We start from the raw sequence: 23,096 nt of genomic DNA on the forward strand, positions 1-23,096 counted from the left end.
AAAGAGTATCAGGTCCCTGTTTTCTTATAACGTTACCAGCAAAGACAAAGTTTTCGGAATATATTTTACGTGGCAATTCATGTCCTTAACTATCAGATACAGAATATAAAGCATATTTCACGTACTAAGACCTCAGGTCCCTTGGTGATGTAAAAACTTGAAGCTTTCAAGTCAATGCAGTCAAAAGATACGGCCACTTCTGTCTGTTACTCGCGAACTCACTTATCAAAACTTATAGGGTCCCTCCCGTTTACTTAGAATCACGAAATTTGGCAGGAAACAAAGTCTTAGAGTAGAAGTAAAGGAAAAAAATCCGAAAACTTAATTTGAAATTATATCAAAGAAAAAATACTGTTTTGTGGCATGGTATACGACTGCGCCTGTTAAAGGCACCTTTTGCTAAGGAAAGGGTAGACGTGTCGAGTTGAAATTTATGTCATATAGTAAAGTTGACGTTTTCTTACGGTGTAAATAAGATGAGCTTCTACATCAATGCAAGCAGAAGATATTTAGGTATCTTGTCAGCATCGATATCGATAACAGGCAAAATTCGTCAAAATTCTCGATTCTCGGAATGAATGAATCATCTGTACAGGGTGATTCAGCTGTCCCTACCGCTGTCGTTTTATGCAGTCCGCAATATTATAGGTGGCCTACATAAACCGCGAGCGAGTTTTTCGTATTCTCTCGCTCGCTACGCCGCGAACTGTTTGTCCTACAGAAAAGAATGAACATGATATTTTTGTACGAAATTATATTTCTTAAATGTTGTACTGGGATAAGTTTTCGCCAGAGACCGTAGTTTTCGAGCCATTCAAGGAAGACGTACAAAAATGACCTTCAAACATACCACACTCCCACATTCAGCACCTACCGGTCAGGTTTTCTAGTATGTCGTTCATGGCACTCCCTCGTACTGTTCTACAAATATTTGCGACTGCACGAATTATTTCCAAGAATTTTGGTCTTCAGTGACTGGCCATCTGCATCTGCTTGGTAAAGATATCACTCCTTAGGTTGAGTCGGTAAATTCACTGATTTTATCTCGAGAAATGTATGCGCATTTTTTTGTGTCGTTGACACACCTTTATCTGTGGAAAGAAATATTGCTTCTTTTCATATAGTTTTCAGTGGAACCAAACGCTGCACAGTATTTCACTATTACATTTAAAGAAACCATTACTGAAAATACCTCCTTTACAGTAAGATAAATGGAACAGTATTCCAGAAGTCGCCTGTAAATGGATTCCACCACCAGTCAACTGATCGAGATGTTGGTTTGAATGTAATGATCTAACGCGAGGTCTATGTCATCTACACTCAAAGTTAAAAATAATGAACGGTGGGCAAACAATACAACTACAAATCCCACAACCTACGAAGTAATATACGGTAAAACTCGACGCACATTGAGCACAATCAGTTGCCCGCTTCTTTTTAACGCCGTTCTGTGGCTATGCTGCGACACAGAACACTAATCAGCTTCACACGTTTTCGTAAAACATACGAACAACCATACCACATGAGGACGAATGATGCGACAAAAAAATGGCTCTCCAATGAGATTTGAAACAAGAGCTGCAGGAGTTAAAGAAATTTAACACAGTGATTGGCAATAACAGTGAAGACTTTCAATGCTTTGTGTATCTCACTGCGCCGTTCACAGTATAAAGGTATGTGAGCACGCCGTGCCTCTCCTCTCGTGTAGCACAGATGCAAGGGAAAAAAGATGCTTCGGAAAAAGTGAGTGACCTGGACGTATTGTACGCAAGCGCGCTGTCTTGTCCACAGGTAGCCCCATTGCTCAAGCTGTTTTTTTCTTCAGTTTATTGGCTTTCGGACCACACCCACTCAGCCATCTCAACAGTAATATCGATTATGACGATACGAAAGTAAAGACAATGCAACACACAGTCGCCGAGCGGAGAAAATCTCCTCCCCAGCCGGGAATTGAACCCTGGCCCCTTCATTTAGCACTCCGGCGCGCTGATCGCGCAGCTACCGAATCGTACACAGCCAGTTCTTTGCTCATCAATTTGTGCTATGTTTATTGTGATGGTAGGCGATGGAGATGCCCCCTATCCTGAAAGACGGAGGCGTAGGAGGAAAAGAGAGATGGGGTTGAAATGCTCCCAACAAGTAACTGACAAAACTGGGTGTATTCCTACTCTGAGGTGAAGAGGTTGGCACAAGAGAGGAAGTCATGCCGTGCCACAGAAACCAAAAACAAAGAATGAAAATGAAAAAGCCTCAGTTGCTTCATGAGCTTTCAATCCGCGTTGGTTATTGTTATTGTCAGGGTGCGGAGGAAGTTATCTGCTCGCTACCAATGTTGTACAACATAGCACTACAGAAAAAATTCACTCCCAAACGGCTGGTGATAGCGAAGTCTGCGACCGTTATTCAGCGATTGATAGTGAAAGCGGAGCGGGGCCAAACACTCGACTGTGTTTTCGGACTGTCATGCTTCGTCACGTTAAATCTCGCTTAGCATCCGCTCGCTGACAAGTAACAAGTGCTGGCGCTCTATGCCCAGCATTAATACTCTCCCTGGTCAGCTCCGGATTATCTGGTTACTAAAGTTCGCCACCGGGCTACGTTGCAGTCCAGATGCCAGCCACGTGACAAATTTGTAGTCCGTCGTTCTTGGGCGTCTGAAACTCGCTGGTACATTAAAACCGTGCGCTGGCGCGAGACTCGAACCTGTGTCTTTTGCATTTCGCGGCCAAGTGCTCTACCGACTCAGCTGTACAAGTGCGATTCACGAGCCGTCCTCACAGTTATACTTCCGCCAGTACCTCATATCCTACCTCGTAAACCGCACAGAAGTTCTCCTGCGTACCTTGCAGGACTAGTACTCTGCAAACAATTCTCTAGGCTGTAGCTACCCCGTTTCTCGTCAATGTCCTCTCCAGATTTCTCCCTGAGGTAAGCGGGAAGTTTGGAAGGTAGGAGAGAGGTTCGGGCGGGTCGTTATGTGTGTTTGGATAGAGAGTAGAAACTTGCCCGAAGAAAGGCAAAGGACCCAGGTTCAAGAATCAGTCTGGCAAGCACTTTTAATCTGCCAGGAAGTTTCGGTTTTCAAACCACTTAAGCGCAGTATCTGAAATTTGTAGCTGTCGCATCTTTCTGGGCTTAATGTCGAAGTCGACAATATGAAATGCTTTATTGACCTTTAGCAGTCTGAATATTGTGGCCTTGCGGTTGTCTACGGCTTATTTCAGGTCATGCATTAGATTGATTAGTGCCGTGTTGAACTATAGTGTTCACGAAAACCGGGCAGATATTTGTCATATGTATGTCGAATTCGTCTAAGTATTCAGTCAGTTGATCGTGAGCAATATATTCCAGGGCTTTGGATACTGCGGATGTGATGCTAATTGCTGATAATCACATAGTGATCGTAGGTTTCCGTTCTTAGAAATAAGAAGGACTATAGGTTTCTTGAAATTACTGCGACCAGTTGCCTTTTGTTTTGATCTTCAATTTTTTTACTATCCCATTACCGGTTTCGAACCGCCTAGCGATTCATCATCAGATGGTACATTGCCTGCAGCAGTGTGGCAAGATCTATAAACGAAACATGTAAGCCCTGAGTGTGGCGTGAATTATTCACATTATGAGATAGATTTTGTTCCTTTACTAACACTGATTAGTATCCGTTGGTTAGATGTTGGTGTACACAGTATTCTGGACAACATAATGAATGTTTTCCAGAGAAGTTAATTGTACTGCACTTTACACTCTTATCAAGAGGTAACAAGTTCAGCAGGCTTTATAAAACGTAAATAAATCAAAGACTATGGTTATAGCTAAAGTTATGTCAAAGAGTTTGTGTTAGGGCAGAGAGTCTCCTTCAGCTCTTGTAATACACAATGGCGTCACTAAGTACGAGGGCTATCCACAAAGTACATTACGTTTTCGTTTGTGTCCGTTAGGGGCGGGGCTAGCGCGGCCATCTTGGTCTCACGGCATTCCGCCGCTCAGTCGGCATCCTGCCGTGCTAGTGAGAGGTTCGTGCTGTACTCCGTTGAGTTACTGTGACAGTTTGAAATGTCAGCGTTAATTGAAAATACCGAGAAGTGTGAAGTGCGTGCTGTAATAAGGTTTCTGACTGCAAAAAACTGTACACCGATAGAAATCTATCGGCAGCTTTGTGAAGTGTATGGGGACAACATAATCACTGAAGGTGCAGTGCGTCAATGGGTCATAAAATTTAAAAATGGCCGAACTAACGTTCACGACGAAGAGCGAAGTGGAAGACCCAGCATAGTGACTGCCGAAATTGTCGAAAAAGTCGATGCCGCGGTCCGTGAAAACCGTAATTTCACAATAACGGAACTCTCTATGAGTTTTCCACAAATTTCACGAAGTTTATTGGACGAAATCATTACCGAAAAGCTTGGTTACCACAAGTTTTGTGCAAGATGGATACCAAAAATCTTGACAGAGATTCACAAAAATCAGCGAATGGCTGCAGCGTTAACGTTTTTGGACGCTTAGGAGAAAGATGGCGACTCATTACTCAAAAAAAAAAAAAAAAAAAAAAAATGGTTCAAATGGCTCTGAGCTCTATGGGACTTAACATCTATGGTCATCAGTCCCCTAGAACTTAGAACTACTTAAACCTAACTAACCTAAGGACATCACACAACACCCAGTCGTCACGAGGCAGAGAAAATCCCTGGCCCCGCCGGGAATCGAACCCGGGAACCCGGGCATCGGAAGCGAGAACGCTATCGCACGACCACGAGCTGCGGACGACTCATTACTCGATCGCATCGTTACTGGTGACGAAACATGGGTTAAGCATGTGAAATGCGAGACAAAATTGCAGTCAATGCAGTGGGGGCACACAAATTCCCCCCAAACACCCAAGAAATGTATGCAGACAATGTCGGCAAGGAAGGTGATGGCGACTGTCTTTTGGGACAGAAAAGGTGTGATTTTTGTGGATTTCCTGGAAAGAGGCACTACAATAAACTGTCAAAGGTATTGCCAAACTCTGCACAACCTCAGAAGAGCAATACAAAACAAGCGCAGGGGAAAGTTGGGCTCAAAGATCTTGCTGATTCACGACAACGCCCGGGCCCACACGGCAAATGCCACTCGTGAAGTTCTCGAATCTTTTAAGTGGGAGTTGTTTCCTCATCCGCAGTACAGTCCCGACCTCACACCGAGCGACTTCCACTTATTCCCAGCAATGGAGAACTGGTTGGCTATGCAGCGTTTCGATGACGACGCACAGCTTCAAGAAGAGGTAACCACGTGGTTGAAGGCGCAGGCGGCCAAATTTTACGACGAAGGAATTTCCAAGCTCGTCCATCGCTACGATAAGTGCCTTAATTTAAATGGCAACTATGTAGAAAAGTATCATTTAAGTGTGGCTTTCATCTGTACATAATAAAAAAAATTTCTAATACTTTATTTATTTTTAATTCCAAAATGTAATGTACTTTGTGGATAGCCCTCGTATGTATATATTTCTTAATTGTAAAATAACATGCAGTAATACTGACACCAGTGTGTATTACACAAGCTGAAGAACGAGATTCTCTGCCCTAACACAAACTCTTTGAGGTAACGTTAGCCATACTATTTGGTTTATTTACATTTTGTAAACCATGTGGAACGTGTTACCTCTTGATAAGTGTGTAAAGTGCAGTACAGTTAACTTCTCTGGCAAACATTCATTATGTTTTCCAGAATACTGTGTGCACCAACATCCAACCAACGGATACTAATCACTGTTAGTAAAGCAACAAAATCTATCTCATAATGTGAATAATTCTCGCCACACTCAATGCTTACATGTTTCGTTTGTACATCTTACCACAACTACACGACTCCCACACTGCTGATATGTACCATCTGATGATGAATCTCTAGGTGATTCGAAACCGGTAATGGAGTAATAAGAAATTGAGGAACAAAACGAAAGGCGACTGCTTGCAGTAATTTCAAGAAACCTTTCTTCTCACAGTCTCAGTGTTCCTGATCCATAATGAATAAAAGTTTTAAGAAGAGCTATGCTCTTTTTTCATGAAGCTGGATAAATCCCAATTAGTTGTGGCCTTACTTATTGTGTGGAATAATTATTTGCTTGTATTTCCTATTACAGGCCACTTTTGTTTGTTTTATGTTTCATTAAACATATTGCAACGCGTTTCGAGAATGTTCTGCCCGTCTTCCGGCGTTTATGCGTACAGAGAACTGTTACTTAAAATTAAAGTGTCTTAAACTAAATTAACGAAGACCTTTTTGTTTAGCTGCTAGAGTGGCTGTTGGGGCATTTGGAGGGGGTGGGCGCAGTGGTTGGCCAGAAATTAATGTCCAGTGATGTCTTCTGTTGGTATAGAGCTGTCTCGCTGTCTATTATGATTGACAACACAGCGTGTGGTGGGATGCATATAGTTCTGCGTCGTTGTTATGGTGTGAAAACTGTGTGATACACCTTTTTATATGGCAGTTTTTGTCTTATGATTTTAGTGTCCCAAGACTTCGTTTGCATCACTGGCACTCTGGCGTAGCACATGATTAACATTACACTACTGTATTACTTATTTTGCCACTGTTTTTGACTTAATTCACTAAACAAATTTTTCTACATGCATGTAAAGACTATACACCTAATGCAATATTGCGACCTTGCTGGGGATAAATCTCAGTCACGAGATAAGATATACTGGTGTTAAGCAAGCCACAACATTCTTGATCGTGCCGAAGTATGACTGACATTCAACAAAAACTGAGATCGAATTCCAGTCTTTTCGTATAGAGTTAGCTTTCCCGAGTTACCTGCATCACTCCAAGCGAATTTCTAAATGTACATCCTTTGAATAGCCTACCGCCGATTTCCTTCCCCAGCCTTTCTCCCATGATCTAGTGTCAGCAAAGAAATGGGTAGTAAGAAAATGTGTTGCTAATGATATTATATTGGTGGGATGCATGACTGTAAGACGAGGGTCAAACACCAACAGAAGAGAAACACTGATTGCAGGTCTTAGGGAACAAGGGTGGAACTCCTGGCTTTAGAGATACACTCCTGGAAATGGAAAAAAGAACACATTGACACCGGTGTGTCAGACCCACCATACTTGCTCCGGACACTGCGAGAGGGCTGTACAAGCAATGATCACACGCACGGCACAGCGCACACACCAGGAACCGCGGTGTTGGCCGTCGAATGGCGCTAGCTGCGCAGCATTTGTGCACCGCCGCCGTCAGTGTCAGCCAGTTTGCCGTGGCATACGAAGCTCCATCGCAGTCTTTAACACTGGTAGCATGCCGCGACAGCGTGGACGTGAACCGTATGTGCAGTTGACGGACTTTGAGCGAGGGCGTATAGTGGGCATGCGGGAGGCCGGGTGGACGTACCGCCGAATTGCTCAACACGTGGGGCGTGAGGTCTCCACAGTACATCGATGTTGTCGCCAGTGGTCGGCGGAAGGTGCACGTGCCCGTCGACCTGGGACCGGACCGCAGCGACGCACGGATGCACGCCAAGACCGTAGGATCCTACGCAGTGCCGTAGCGGACCGCACCGCCACTTCCCAGCAAATTAGGGACACTGTTGCTCCTGGGGTATCGGCGAGGACCATTCGCAACCGTCTCCATGAAGCTGGGCTACGGTCCCGCACACCGTTAGGCCGTCTTCCGCTCACGCCCCAACATCGTGCAGCCCGCCTCCAGTGGTGTCGCGACAGGCGTGAATGGAGGGACGAATGGAGACGTGTCGTCTTCAGCGATGAGAGTCGCTTCTGCCTTGGTGCCAATGATGGTCGTATGCGTGTTTGGCGCCGTGTAGGTGAGCGCCACAATCAGGACTGCATACGACCGAGGCACACAGGGCCAACACCCGGCATCATGGTGTGGGGAGCGATCTCCTACACTGGCCGTACACCACTGGTGATCGTCGAGGGGACACTGAATAGTGCACGGTGCATCCAAACCGTCATGGAACCCATCGTTCTACCATTCCTAGACCGGCAAGGGAACTTGCTGTTCCAACAGGACAATGCACGTCCGCATGTATCCCGTGCCACCCAACGTGCTCTAGAAGGTGTAAGTCAACTACCCTGGCCAGCAAGATCTCCGGATCTGTCCCCCATTGAGCATGTTTGGGACTGGATGAAGCGTCGTCCAGCACGAACGCTGGTCCAACTGAGGCGCCAGGTGGAAATGGCATGGCAAGCCGTTCCACAGGACTACATCCAGCATCTCTACGATCGTCTCTATGGGAGAATAGCAGCCTGCATTGCTGCGAAAGGTGGATATACACTGTACTAGTGCCGACATTGTGCATGCTCTGTTGCCTGTGTCTATGTGCCTGTGGTTCTGTCAGTGTGATCATGTGATGTATCTGACCCCAGGAATGTGTCAATAAAGTTTCCCCTTCCTGGGACAATGAATTCACGGTGTTCTTATTTCAATTTCCAGAAGTGTATAAAGCACAGAGCCATTGCCTGAGACAGGTACTGATATTATCCATCTTAATCACTCCATCTTCCTACAAGCTGGCAACACATGGATGGATTTTAGTGAAGGGCCACGGGTATTTCCGACGGATTCTGGCAGACCCCGCAGGCCGCGCCTGTGCGTTAGCGGAGACACGACCTTCAGCGTCGATATCTGCAGTTCACGGAACGGCGGTTCCGGCTCTCCAGATCGACATTTCGGTACAAATGGGAGGATTTCTGCTACGGGCCACGTTCAGAAAGTCCGTGATCTTTCCTGTTGTTTTCAGGTGACTGAAAGTTTTAGTTTCCTGAGATATAGTATAGGAATGGACCAAAGACATACAGAAAAATTTGTAGGCAACAAATGCACCGCGACAGATCTTGTTTGTGAAAACAGACCCATGAACATTACACGAACAAGAATGTAAAAAATATGGCTAATAAAGATTTGACAGCATGTTTCAGAAAAGAACTCAGGAAGGTGCAGGCCTCTGGATGAAGCGGAAAAGGGTGGGATGAATTATACTCGTGTAAACCAACACTATGATCGATGCTATTAATAACTGTTTATATTATGTTCGTCATTCTGCTACCTGTGACTGTGTTACGTCCACTATTTTACGAAGTATCACGACTTACTGTACTTCACAAAGGATCAAGAACGGCCTCCTCCTAGCGTATCGAGCCATCACGACTCTCTGAGGAGCGCCCACGATTGTGCATTAGATCCCTACATCCGGATGTTACCTTTCGGCAGACCATGATTTTACCACTTTGTGCGATCTTTTTTCCGAGAAATATGTGATTCCGTGGCGTAGAAATCGTCCGCGAAGCCCAAAATTCTGTTCCTACTATCGTCCATAAAAATTCCTCTCAATTACATAAACGAATTTCAAAATCTGAAAAATGTACTACAATAAAATAATGCCTAAATACGGGCTGTGCAACGTACTTTTGATGATACACAGTCGCAACTGCTGAAATCCGTCGCCTACGACGTTTTGCCAGTCGAGCGTGCACCGCAGTTGTGGGTCCGCAGATAAATCACAAAAATCCACCTGTTTACGGCACACACGCATAATGAGCTCGGTTGCGGGCAGGTCGGTGAGAGATCCGCAGGGCGGTGGACCTGCATAGCCTTGGAAAACGACGGGCCTGAGAGTGGCAGACCGGATTCGTCAAAAATAGCAGCGGAACTGACCCGCTGTTGTGGCACGTCTCAGAAATCCAATGGTGTATGGCAAACTACTCCGCTCTGCAACTCTAAAGGACGAGCTAGATAAAGTAACACAACATACTAACAACTCAGTGGAAATGAATGAAGGAATGTTGCCAGATATCTCCCAGATGTACACGGGAAGTTGGACGTCACATGGCGTGAGGTCAGCGTCACTAAAGCGCCATATGGGGCTGACCCCACAACACGAGGCAGTTGAAGAAACGAGAAAAAGTCACTGTGCGCCAATCAGAGGCCAGCCTCTGTACACGGTAATGATGTTGCTCATTACAACATGGCCCGGAGCCGGCTGGGGTGGCCGAGCGGTTCTCGGCGGTACAGTCTGGAACCGCGCGACTGCTACGGTCGCAGGTTCGAATCCTGCCTCGGGCATGGATGTGTGTGATGTCCTTAGGTTAGTTAGGTTTAAGTAGTTCTAAGTTCTAGGGGACTGATGACCTCAGATGTTAAGTCCCATAGTCCTCAGAGCCATTTTTTGAACATGGCCCGGAGACAACGTCTGGATAACATCACACGGAGAAAAATCATCGGGAAGCTGGAAGAAGCTCGAAGTGTGAGTAGCGTATCCGACGAGTTTGGTATTCCTCACAGCATTTTTTGACACGCATGGCGAGCGTTTCGAATCACACGCACTGCTGCCCGAAGGAGAGGAGGTCGTCAGCAGTTTGGTCCCACAAGACCTCACCACAAATTACCATTTTGCCAATCGCGCTGGTGGAGGAATGTAACGCCCTACTACGAGAACTCCTTGCCAACCTCGTGGCCAGCATGAGAACACGTTGCAGGACGTGCACTACGATCCGTGATGATCACACTCCCTATCAAGTACCATGTCTCACCTTTTGTAAGGGACTATTACAAATCGCAGTGACTTCAGTGTAATTATTGTCTTTGAATAAATGTGACATTTCCGTTCGTTTCATTGCGTATCCCTTTCAGTTATGTACTCTACTGTGACAGTTCTTTCTACGAATGGCTCAAGTTTTATCGAGCTATGTTAAATGGCGGTGTCACATCACGCCAGAGTTCACTTTCGTCCTTAAGTGTCGCACACCGTTGTACATCAGCGGGCAGGGATTTCCTACGCTAGGAACTAGTCTGATGTAATGTATCGTGTTTATTTCACCGAGCGGCTAGGTCTTACAGCAGCTGTCTGTATCTTGGGATCAGTCGGCGCTGCGTGACTTTCCTCTCGCGGATATTATGACCGTACTGCCAGCATACGTTGTCACGTTGTCCGCTGTGCGCTTGTTGATCGCACGACGACCATCGGAGGCTGCTCTCCGCCTCATTGTCAGCTCCGTTAAATGCTATTGCCTAACGTTCGCTTTCATGTCGTGGGGTAACGTTGCTGTCTCGTACTACGAAGGTCGGCGGATCATCTTCCACTTCGGGCAAAGCTGCTATAACACAAGGAGACGACCAAACTGAATTTAAATAGCGTACATAACCATAAGATCAAGTGGTGACCTAATGTCGTTATCTTACGCCGAATGAACGCAAGTGTATCAGACAACAGTAATCAGTTCCACGAGTGGGATTCTGAGATAAGAAAATTTAGTGTCCAATTCTGTACTCATATACTCGCACTGTACCTTTACTGAAGCAGGGAAAAAGCAGGCTTAAGAAATTTAAATAAACATCATTATCTGATATTATAGTCCCCACAACTCGTAGTACCAATATTGTTGAATGATAATGCACGAGTTGGACACCACGCGGAGTGGCCGCACGGTTTGAGGCTCCATGTCACGCATTGCGCGGCACTCCTGCCGGAGGTTCGAGTCCTCCCTGGGGCATGGGTGCGTGTGTTGTTCGTAGCATAGGTTAGATTAAGTTAGTTTAAGTAGTGTGTAAGTCTAGGGACCGATGAGCTCAGCAGTTTGGTCCCGTAGGAATTCACACATATTTGAAAATTTTCGAGTTGGACAAAAATATGTAAACACCTCGAAAAAATGTAAGCTTGGTTCAGATGGCTCTAAGCACTACGGGACTTTATATCTGAGGTCATCAGTCCCCTAGACTTAGGCCGGTCGTTGTGGAAGAGCGGTTCTAGGCGCGTCAGTCCGGAACCGCGCTGCTGCTACGGTCGCATGCTCGAATCCTGCCTCGGGCATGGATGTATGTGCTGTCCTTAGGTTCGTTAGGTTTAAGTAGTTCTAAGTTCTAGGGGACTGATGACCTCAGATGTTAAATCCCATAGTGCTCAGAGCCATTTGAACCATCCCTTAGACTTAGAACTACTTGAACCTAACTAACCTAAGGACATCACACACATCCATGTCCGAGGCAGGATTCGAACCTGCGACCGTAGCAGCAGCGCGCTTCCGGACTGAAACGCCTAGAACCGCTCGGCCACAGGGCCGGCTACGTATGCTTGATCAGAACACAGGTGCTAGCCAAGCCTGCAGGTTGTGCTATTGTATTTGACCACGAACGGCACCTGTGCGATGCCTTCAATACTGTATTTTGCAAGTGTCGGTCATGGTCAGAACAGTGTTCTACATAGTTGTGAGTACGTTATATCGGAGCTAAGCAAATACGACGTGGGCAAATTTCTGGTTCGTGTATGGTGGGTGCTTGTGTAACAAAGCAAGCGAAGTACACTACTGGCCATTAAAATTGCTACACCAACAATAAATGCAGATGATAAACGGGTATTCATTGGACAAATATATTATACTAGAACTGACATGTGATTACATTTTCACGCAATTTGGGTGCATACATCCTGATAAATCAGTACCCAGAACAACCACCTCTGGCCGTAATAACGGCCTTGACATGCCTGGGCATTGAGTCAAACAGAGTTTGGATGGCGTGTACAGGCACAGCTGCCCACGCAGCTTCAACACGATACCTCAGTTCGTCAAGAGTAGTGACTGGCGTATTGTGACGAGCCAGTTGCTCGGCACCATTGACCAGACGTTTTCAATTGGTGAGAGATCTAGTGGATGTGCTGACCAGGGCAGCAGTCGAACATTTTTTGTATCCAGAAAGGCCCGTACAGGACCTGCAATATTCGGTCGTGCATTATCCTGCTGAAATGTAGGGTTTCGCAGGGATCGAATGAAGGATAGAGCCACGGGTCGTAACGCATCTGAAATGTAACGTCCACTGTTGAAAGTACCGTCAATGCGAACAAGAGGTGGCCGAGACGTGTAACCAGTGGCACCCCATACCATCACACTGGGTGATGGCGATGACGAATACACGCTTCCAATGTGCGTACATCGCGATATCGCCAAACAGGGATGCGACCATCGTGATGCTGTAAACAGAACCTGGATTCATCCGAAAAAATGACGTTTTGCCATTCGTACACCCACGTTCGTCGTTGAGTACACCATCGCAGGCGCTATTGTCTGTGATGCAGCGTGGGTTCCCAGGTTCGATTCCCGGCGGGGTCAGGGATTTTCTCTGCCTCGTGATGGCTGGGTGTTGTGTGCTGTCCTTATGTTAGTTAGGTTTAAGTAGTTCTAAGTTCTAGGGGACTGATGACCATAGATGTTAGGTCCCATAGTGCTCAGAGCCATTTGAATCATTTTTTGTGATGCAGCGTCAAGGGTAACCGCAGCCATGTCTCCAAGCTGATAGTCCATGCTGCTGCAAACGTCGTCGAACTGGTAGTGCAGATGGTTGTTGTCTTGCAAACGTCCCCATCTGTTGACTCAGGGATCGAGACGTGGCTGCACGATCCGTTACAGCCATGCGGGTAAGATGCCTGTCATCTCGACTGCTAGTGATACGAGGCCGTTGGGATCCAGTACGGCGTTCCGTATTACCCTCCTGAACCTACCGATTCCATATTCTGCTAACAGTCATTGGATCTCGACCAACGCGAGCAGCGATGTCGTGATACGGTAAACCGGAATCGCGATTGGCTACAATCCGACTTTTGCCAAAGTCGGAAACGTGATGGTACGAATTTCTCCTCCTTACAAGAGGCATCACAACAACGTTTCACCAGGCAACGCCGATCAACTACTATTTGTGTATGAGAAATCGGTTGGAAACTTTCCTCATGTCAGCACTTTGTAGGTGTCGCCACCGGCGCCAACCTTGTGTGAATGTTCTGAAAAGCTAATCATTTGCATATCACAGCATCTTCTTCCTGTCGGTTAAATTTCGCGTCTGTAGCACGTCATCTTCGTAGTGTAGCTATTTTAATGGCCAGTAGTGTATTTGGTGCTTAAAGAGGCACCATATCGAAGATTCATACCACAAACGAAGACAAAAAAATATCATCCGCAAAGTCGTAAGCGGGCGAAGGTGTGTGTTCAGTTATTGTGACAACGGTCATTGAAATGAAGTGTGACGAAAAATTAGAGGACGGTATCTGCAAAAATAACTTCGGAATTGAATGTCAAACTCGGTAAGTCTATCAGCACCGATACATGAGCACGGAACTGCAAAGCGCACTGGAATTCCTAAACCACTCATCAGTGATGCAAATGCCCGTGACAAGAAAATGTGGTGCCGAAGCCTTGAAACTTGGACTATGGAGGAGTTTAAGAAAGTTGTTTGGTCTGGTGAGTCTTGTTGCACACTGTTTCCAACTTCTGGCCGAGTTAATGTCCCAAGAGCGAAACTGGGCGGGGGTTAGGTCATGATTTGGGCCGTCATATCGTGGTATTCCATGGGCTGCATGATTACTCTTCAAGGTGGCATTTCCTCTAAAGATCATGTGACCATTTTGGCTGATTAGATCCGTCTCATGGTTCAGTATTTTTTCCCCAACGGTGATGTTTCGTTCCAGAACAACGTGGTCCCCGTTCACAGAACTCGCATCGTCTAAGACTGGTATTGTGAGCACGAGGGTGAATTGTCGCATCTCCCTTGGCCACCAGAGTCTCAGTACTGGTCTACTGTGAAAAGAAGCGTATGTGATCGCTATCCACCTTCATCATCATTACCTGAACTTCCCACTATTTTGCAGGATGAATTGTGTACAATTCCCTTGGAAACCATAAAAGACCTGCATTTATCCATTCCAAGACAACTGGAAGATGAAACTTCCTAGCAGATTAAAAGTGTGTGCGGGACCGAGACTCGAACTCGGGACCTTTGCCTTTCGCGGGCAAGTGCTCTACCAACTGAGCTACCCAAGCACGACTCACGCCCCGTCCTCACAGTTTTACTTCTGCCAGTACTTCACCTCCTACCTTCCAAACTTTACAGAAGCTCTCCGGATAACCTTGCAGAACTATCTCATTCTGGAAACATCCCCCAGGCTGTGGCTAAGCCATATCTCCGCAATTTCCTTTCTTTCAGGAGTGCTAGTTCTGCAAGGTTCGCAGGAGAGCTTCTGTAAAGTTTGGAAGGTAGGAGTCAAGGTACTGGCAGAAGTAAAACTGTGAGGACGGGGCGTGAGTCGTGCTTGGGTAGCTCAGTTGGTAGAGCACTTGCCCGCGAAAGGCAAAGGTCCCGAGTTCGAGTCTCGGTCCCGCACACAGTTTTAATCTGCCAGGAAGTTTCATATCAGCACACACTCCGCTGCAGAGTGAGAATCTCATTCTGGCAACTGGAAGATGTTTTGAAAGTCTGGATTTTACTGCACCGTATTAGGTATGATAATGCGTAGCGTTTTTGGTGTTACCGTATTTTTTCCAGCCCTTTTAAGTAAGCATTAACCCAGAAATGCACTCAGTCACTCGCAAAAGAAATCATTCTCGTTTTCTGTTCTGCACAGCGGCCTGTAACGTCGATTTAAGAAGAAGAATTAGAAGAAGAAGAAAAGAAAGAATGTTAAAATTCTGTAATCGTTTTTTTTAAGAAAAATAGAATATGTTTACGGAATACCATGATAAGCTCTTAACGTTTTGTGCAGAAATTATTTCAAGAGCGTATTTGAAACACATTACTGCCCGTTGTAGAGGACAAGGCCATTGGCCTGGTACGCCAACAGTCTGGAGTGTGCATTTTAAAAGATTTTCCATACTCATTTAGGCTGATTCTGGGTTGGTCTCTAATGTCCCCTGCAGAAAGTGCGTTACATAAACAGGTAAAATATGACAATACGCAGAACAATTCAGACATATCGGCATATGAAGTCTCACCCTTGATTTACGTGACGATCGTGATACAGCTACGGCACCTGGCCACAACCTTCGATAAAAATAAATTTTACAAGTCGTGAAGACACTGGGCCTTGTGTGGCAAGAGTAACGCTACGAAAGAGTGTGGAGGGTTCTCTCTATTATAATATTTTTGCAAGAATCAAAATGTTTCTGAATTGTACTACACACATCAAAAAAAGTTTTGCATCACCTCGGTACCGAGAGTTCCGGAATCAGTACAGAAAATTGGAATAGAGATCAACATAAACATCATTTCCGCCCGTTTTATTGCTCACGAAAACCACACACTGCATGTTGTACCACCATACAGCGAGACCTTCAGAGGTGGTGGTCCAGATTGCTGTACACACCGGTACCTCTAATACCCAGTAGCACGTTCTCTTACATTGATGCATACCTGTATTCGTCGTGGCTTACTATCTACAAGTTCACCAAGGCACTGTTGGTCCAGATTGTCCCACTCCTCAACGGCGATTCGGCGTAGATCCCTCAGAGTAGTTGGTGGGTCGCGTCGTCCATAAGCAGCCCTTTACAATCTATCTCAGTCACGTTCGATAGGTTTCATGTCTGGAGAACATGCTGGCCGCTCTAGTCGAGCGATGTCGTTATCCTGAAAGAAGTCATTCACAAGATGTGCACCATGGGGGCCCGAATTGTCGTCCACGAAGACGGATGCCTCGCCAATATGCTGCCGATATGGTTGCACTATCGGTCGGAGGATGGCATTCAGGTACCGTACAGCCATTACGGCGCCTTCCATGACCAGCAACGGCGTACGTCGGCCCCACATAATGCCAACCCAAAACACCAGGGAACCTCCACCTTGCTGCACTCGCTGGACAACGTGTCTAAGGCGTTCAGCCTGACCTCGTTGCCTCCAAACTCGTCTCCGACGATTGTCTGGTTGAAGGCGTATGCGTCATCGGTGAAGAGAACGTGATGCCAATCCTGAGCGATCCATTCTGCATTTTGTTAGGCCCTCTGTACCGCGCTGCATGGTGACGTGGTTGCAAAGATGGACCTCGCCATGGACGTAGGGAGTGAAGTTGCGCATCATGCAGCCTACTGCGCACAGTTTGAGTCGTAACACGACGTCCTGTGGCTGCACGAATAGCATTATTCAACATGGTGGCGTTGGTGTCAGGGTTCCTCCGAGCCATAATCCGTAGGTAGTGGTCATCCCTTGGGCGGCCTGAGTGATGCATGTGATAGGCAATTCCTGTCTCTCTGTATCTCCTCCATGTCCGAACAACATTGCTTTGGTTCACTCTATGCTGCTCAATAAAACTGACTAATAAACTGCGATAACTACGACACAGTCTGATACATGCGTGATAACGACTGGAGCAGAAGTGACGTGAAACTCGTCCAAAACCACAACAGTATACAAGTCAGGATGTGAGCGACGGTGTATTACTTGCCCAGTGCAGTATCAGGTGCTTATGTTTCTGCACAATAGTGGCCGATGCAATGATGTGAGTGCCGCGAGTCCAACCCCCAGACAGAAAAACAGAAAGTGTCGATACTTGTTGATATCGAGTACATTCATGTCGGATATCGATACATTTTACTCGATCCTTTTCAGTTGATACTTTTACTCATATCGGAACTTTATAGCAGATATCGACTGAATTATTCTGGTAATGACACATCAGACTTTTATTACTTACCCAAAATTTTGGCCGCATGACTCGTTACAGCACTTTCAACAAATGGATGTGCCAACACCAACAAGCCAAAAACTGAACAAACCGTGTGAGAGCTAGCGGCGAAATGACTGTACGGAAAAATTTGTGGCTCTTCGACAACCTTGGCAAAGCTTCAATCAGTTACTTCACATGGGATACCTATTTATAAGATACGACTTCCTTGCTTGTAGTATTATTTTAGCCGTGACGGATCTCGTGAACTCAGCTGCCCTAAATGATTGTTGATGAATAATGCAAAAAGCCACAAATAGTTTTAACTTCTTTTATTTCAAATCCATAACCGATTTTTGGCATGCGTGCCCATCTTTAGATGGCCAAGTTTTCCTATTTCATTAATGTTTTCATTAGCAACATTTCAAATCCTGCACAGCACTTTAGAGTGGCACTCCTGAAGGTGAACCTGAACCCCAACGAAAAAAATTTCATAGGTGGTATTATGGACCAAAAATTTCACTAAACATTGGCTCTAAAATCCATACTTTAAAAGCTATGATAACTTGTTCAGTAGAAACGCTTTACAATAGCGAAGATGAACAATTGCTCATTGCTCTTAATGGATGTACCTTGGAGCCCTCGTTTACTGGACTTTTTTTCGTGTTTTGGTGGACTAACACTTCTCAAAATATGCGTAACAACGAGCCTTCGGTAGAAAAGATGTTTCATACTAGCGAATATGAAGTAGTGCTTATAGCCCTAAAGGTGAGGGCATGCATTTAATAGTTCGTTTTCACTAGATTTTTTTCTCGTTTTGGTACATATTACCACCTCTGGAAGATTGTCAGTGGAGTTTCGATTCACCTCGTACATTCAAAAGTTCTTGTGCAGCACTGACGACATGCTGCTGATAAAAACATTCAAGCTTTTGGGAAAGTTGGCCGGCCATCTGAAGATGGACACGTTCAGAAGAAACCGTTTATGGCACAGAATGTCAGGAAATGTCTACTCTAATCTTCTTATCAAATTTAAGTATTAATACCACACTGTAACGTGTGCCTACCGACAACAGACCGTGTCGAACCATCGACGTAGAAAGGACCCAATCAATACAGTGGTGCTCATTGGTTCATCGCTGGAGACGACGGTCCATTGAAAGCCATGCGAACAATTCTCTTTCTGGTCCATAGCCGTCACGTCACTGAATACGAATCGCTGCTTCCACTGGTTCGAAGCACGCATCACTGTCGTAGCAAAATGCCCCTTCCGAGCGTGGGCGAGTGTTAATGCACGACAAACCTGCTCTGCGAAGACAAATTTTCCAGCTCTCTAAGTAGCTAATATTGTCGCAGAAGAAAAAAAATGGCTGTGAGCACTATGCGACTTAACTTCTGAGGTCATTAATCGCCTAGAACTTAGAACTAATTAAACCTAACTAACCTAAGGATATCACTCACATCCATGCCCGAGGCAGGATTCGAACCTGCGACCGTAGCGGGTGCTCGGCTCCAGACTGTAGCGCCTAGGACGGCCACTCCGGCCGGCGTCGCAGAAGAAGCTGAGTACCACCGTGGTGTAGTGGTTATCATACTGAACTGTTGCATGGAGGGTCGTGAGTAAAAAACTCACAAGGACTGTACAATTTTGATTTGGATATTCGGTTCGAGTACATTCTAGAAGTGTCCACAACTGTCAAGAATCATTGTACTGGAATGTTCTGTAGCTGAATATATACTGCATGTGTGCTGGCCGGAGGCAGTTCGCTCCGCGCTGTTGTATGTGCAAGTGCTGCATAAACCTTCGTTATGTGAAGTTAGTGCTCGTCATTCATCGCCGGCCGCTGTGACCGAGCGGTTCTAGGCGCTTCAGTCCGGAACCACGCGGCTGCTACGGTCGCAGGTTCGAATCCTGCCTCGGGCATGGATGTGTGTCATGTCCTTCGGTTAGTTAGGTTTACGTAGTTCTAAGTCTAGGGGACTGATGACCTCAGATGTTAAGTCGCATAATGCTTAGAGCCATTTGAACCATTTCTACACCTTCTTCTACGTGACAATGTTGTGCCTTTTGGCGTCGGCGACGAGAACCACTTTGATTCAGGTTTACGCCGCTTTGTGAGCTCTTCTTCGAATGTGCTTTGTGGAAGAACACAACAGTCACATAACAGAGACCTCTGCTGGACATGATCTCTCTCCAGCCTTAATCATTTGTTCCTTCCACATTCGTCTGCGCGTATGCTGAATATGCGTTCATTCGAAACCTTCCTTTCTCGGTTTTGCAATTCTCACAAAAAATGATATATCCACATATCAGAATTCTTCATTGTAAATTCTCCTTTCATTTTTCTCGTTGTCACTCCTCGTCTTCTCATCAAGTTCTTATTCGCCGCCGATCTACTCCGCAAACTTTCTACTCGTACTTCTCGTCTGTCAGTTACGTCAGGCCATGTCTCGGCCTCGTTACCGAGTTCCTTCAGAGTCGCCTGGTTCTCTCCGACTTTCTCTGCACAAAACACCTCGCAGAAGAGTGTTCTCACCGTTAACTTCATAACAATTTTTTACCGCTACTTACAGAAGGCACTAGTTCAACTAAATTTGCGACCACACCTAGCCTTAGGTCTTCTGCCAATCGCAATAAAATTTGTTCATATTAAGCTCATCTTGTCTTGTAATGAACATCGTTAAAATTCTGAGTAATATGCTTTCATTCTACTCGAATCATCCTGTTTTTGTATCATACGTTGGAGTCGGATATCTTGAACACTTTTCGAAATACTTTCATGATATTCACTGAGTCAGTTTTTCACTCTCAGGTATGCGATAAAGGGATACCTTCAGATACGTTTGTAACTTTGAAAATTATGGAAAAAATGGAAATAAGCGTGTGGCGTCATTGGCTGGAAGGCCCCTTGCGGGGCAGGTCCGAACGCCTTGGTGCAGGTCTTATTACATTCGACGCCACATTGGGCGACCTGCGCGCCGGATGGGGATGAAATGGTGATGAAGACAACACCACACCCAGTCCCTGATCGGAGAAAATCTCCGACCTAGCAGGGAATCGAACCCGAGCCCGTTGGACGGCAATCCGTCACGCTGACCACCTTTTTTTTCTCTACGACCTTTTTTTTATCGGTTTAGCAGACCGATGCCTTAACCATTTTTTTCACACGCCTTAACCACTTTTTTATCCATTTTTTTGAACGCCTTAACCACTTTTTTTGCGCTCTGCCACATTTTGTTGTTGTTGCCTTATACCGCTCTTTTGCCACTTTTTATGCCTTATCCATTTTTTACCTTTTTATTTTTTAATTTTTTATTTTTTAATAATTTTTCTAGTTTTTGGTTCTTTAACCCTTTTCCCTTAACCTATTTTTAATTTTTAATATTTATTTATTTATTTATTTTTGTTTAGCATAACTAAATAAACTCTTGTAGCTTATGCAGCGAGAATGCGAAAGACACGCACACGATTGTCGCAAGAAAAACAAAAACGATGCATTGGTCAGGAAACGAACCCGGGGCGCCCACGTAGCAAGCGAGCATTCTACCACTTTTGTTGTGAAAAGAAAGAAGGAAATGAATTGAAGATCCTCTTCGAGAGAAAGCTTGAACTGAGATTCTAAATGAAGCTGCTATTGTCTATGTCGCCGTAAGCATAGCTGTTTCGGGGTTCTGATGAGGCCTTCACAGCTACTAACACTCAGCTATCGGGGCGGACTTTGAAAATTATGGAAAAGTACCACCAATCAAGTATTTGGGCATGTTCTTCATGAGCGTTCTTAAGTGAAGAATGTAGTGTTGAATCAATTAAGAAGGGTGTTTCTGGATAGAGTAATCATATATGGGACTGAAACGTTCAGACGAGGAAATGTTGAGCAACGACTCGATATAATATCTAAGAAGTTTCTCAAAACTTTATGCTTTTCAAAAAAATAAAAAAAAATAAAAAAGGACGGGAATTCAAAAAAAATCCTGGACAAAACGGTCCAAAAAGAAGCCTGGAGCTTGTTTCAAATACACAAGATATGTATTCCAGTATGGTGTAACGCAAGAGATACCAGTGTGGAATCAGATTACCTCCAGCAGTAGTATACAGGGGGTGAACAAGAATACGTAAATACGGCGAGAAAAGCGTGCTTGAACTTAAGTGCAGATGCTAGCCAAAGCTGCAGGTTGTGCAGTTGTATGTGGCCACAAAGAGCACCTGTGAAATGCCCTCAGTACGTTGCAAGTGTCAGTCGTGGCCAAAACAGTTTTCTGTGTAGTTAAGAGTGCATCGTGTCGGAAGTAAGTGATTTCGAACGTGGGTGAGTTGTTGGTGATCGTACGGTGGGTGCGTCTGTAGCCAAGAGAGTCGAATTGTTTAGTGTTTCAAGAGACACCGTATAGAAGATTTACACCGCATACAAGGAAAGCGGACGCGCTAAGTCATAACGCGGACGGAAGTGTGTATTGAGTGACCGTGACAGACCGTCATTAAAGACGATTGTGACGAAAAATAAGAGGACGACAGCAGCAAAAGTCACTGCAGCACTGAACGTCGCACTCGCGATCACGTTAAACACCCAAGCAGCACGAAGGGAGCTCTAGAACAACGGAATTGCAGGCCGAGTTGGAATTCTAAGACCACTCATTAGTTATTAAATTTCCCGTAACATGAAAACATGGTGCTGAAGCTATAAAGCCTAGACTATGGAGCAACAGAAAAAAAGTCATTTTGTCAGGTGAGTCTTGTTTCACACTGTTTCCAACTTATGGCCGGGTTTACGTCCGAAGAGTGAAACACGGCGGAGGTTCGGTGAAGATTAAGTCAGCCATATCGTGATATTCTAATGAGCCCCACTCTACAAGGTCGCGTTACTTGCAAGGATTATGAGACCATTTTCGATACAATATTTGTTCCCCAACGCTATGTTCCAAGATGGCAGGGTCCCTGTTCACACAGCTAACATCGTCCAGGACTGCTTCTATGAGCATACAGATGAACTGTCACATCTCCCCTGGCCACCAGTCACCAGATCTGTGGTCTACTTAGGAAAGAAGGGTGTGTTGTTGCTAGCCACCTCCTTCATTTTTCCATGAATTGTCACTATATTGCACGAAGAATAGTATAAGACTCCCTTGAAAACCATACAGGGCTTGTATTTATCCATTCCTAGACAAGTATAAGCTATTTGCAATGCCAACGGTTTTTCCTGCATCGAATTAGGGATTGTGATGTATTTTTGGTGTTTCCATTTTTGTCCCCCTCCCTCCCCCGTATTATGTGTAATGATATGTCATGCTACTAATGTTATCTATCGATGGAGGTCATTCTCCAGGCAAAGGCACTCTCTGACGCGCGTGCATCTCTCGCGCCAATCATTCTGCTGTCAGTATTCATGTTCTGTTGGATCCATAATGGCAAACATCGCTGACTGATCGCCCTAGTCTGAATTGTCAGGATGTTGAACGTATCGTGAAAAATTGTTACTATAATATTAAAACAACAGGACTAAAATTTAAGGGACATTCGGTCAGGAGAGCTCACTTTTAAGTTTTTGTGTGTTGGCAGCATTTGCCGGGAAACTGGCGTTGGATAGCCATTATAGCAGTGTGTAGCAACAAATACACCGAATTTTGTTCTTTCTCCTCTATTCTTTCTTGCTATTCAAGTCAGAAACCATTTCTGTTATGACCAA

This window comes from Schistocerca cancellata, chromosome 2 (assembly GCF_023864275.1).
Source record: "Schistocerca cancellata isolate TAMUIC-IGC-003103 chromosome 2, iqSchCanc2.1, whole genome shotgun sequence".
In the NCBI taxonomy this organism is placed as follows: Eukaryota; Metazoa; Arthropoda; class Insecta; order Orthoptera; family Acrididae; genus Schistocerca; species Schistocerca cancellata.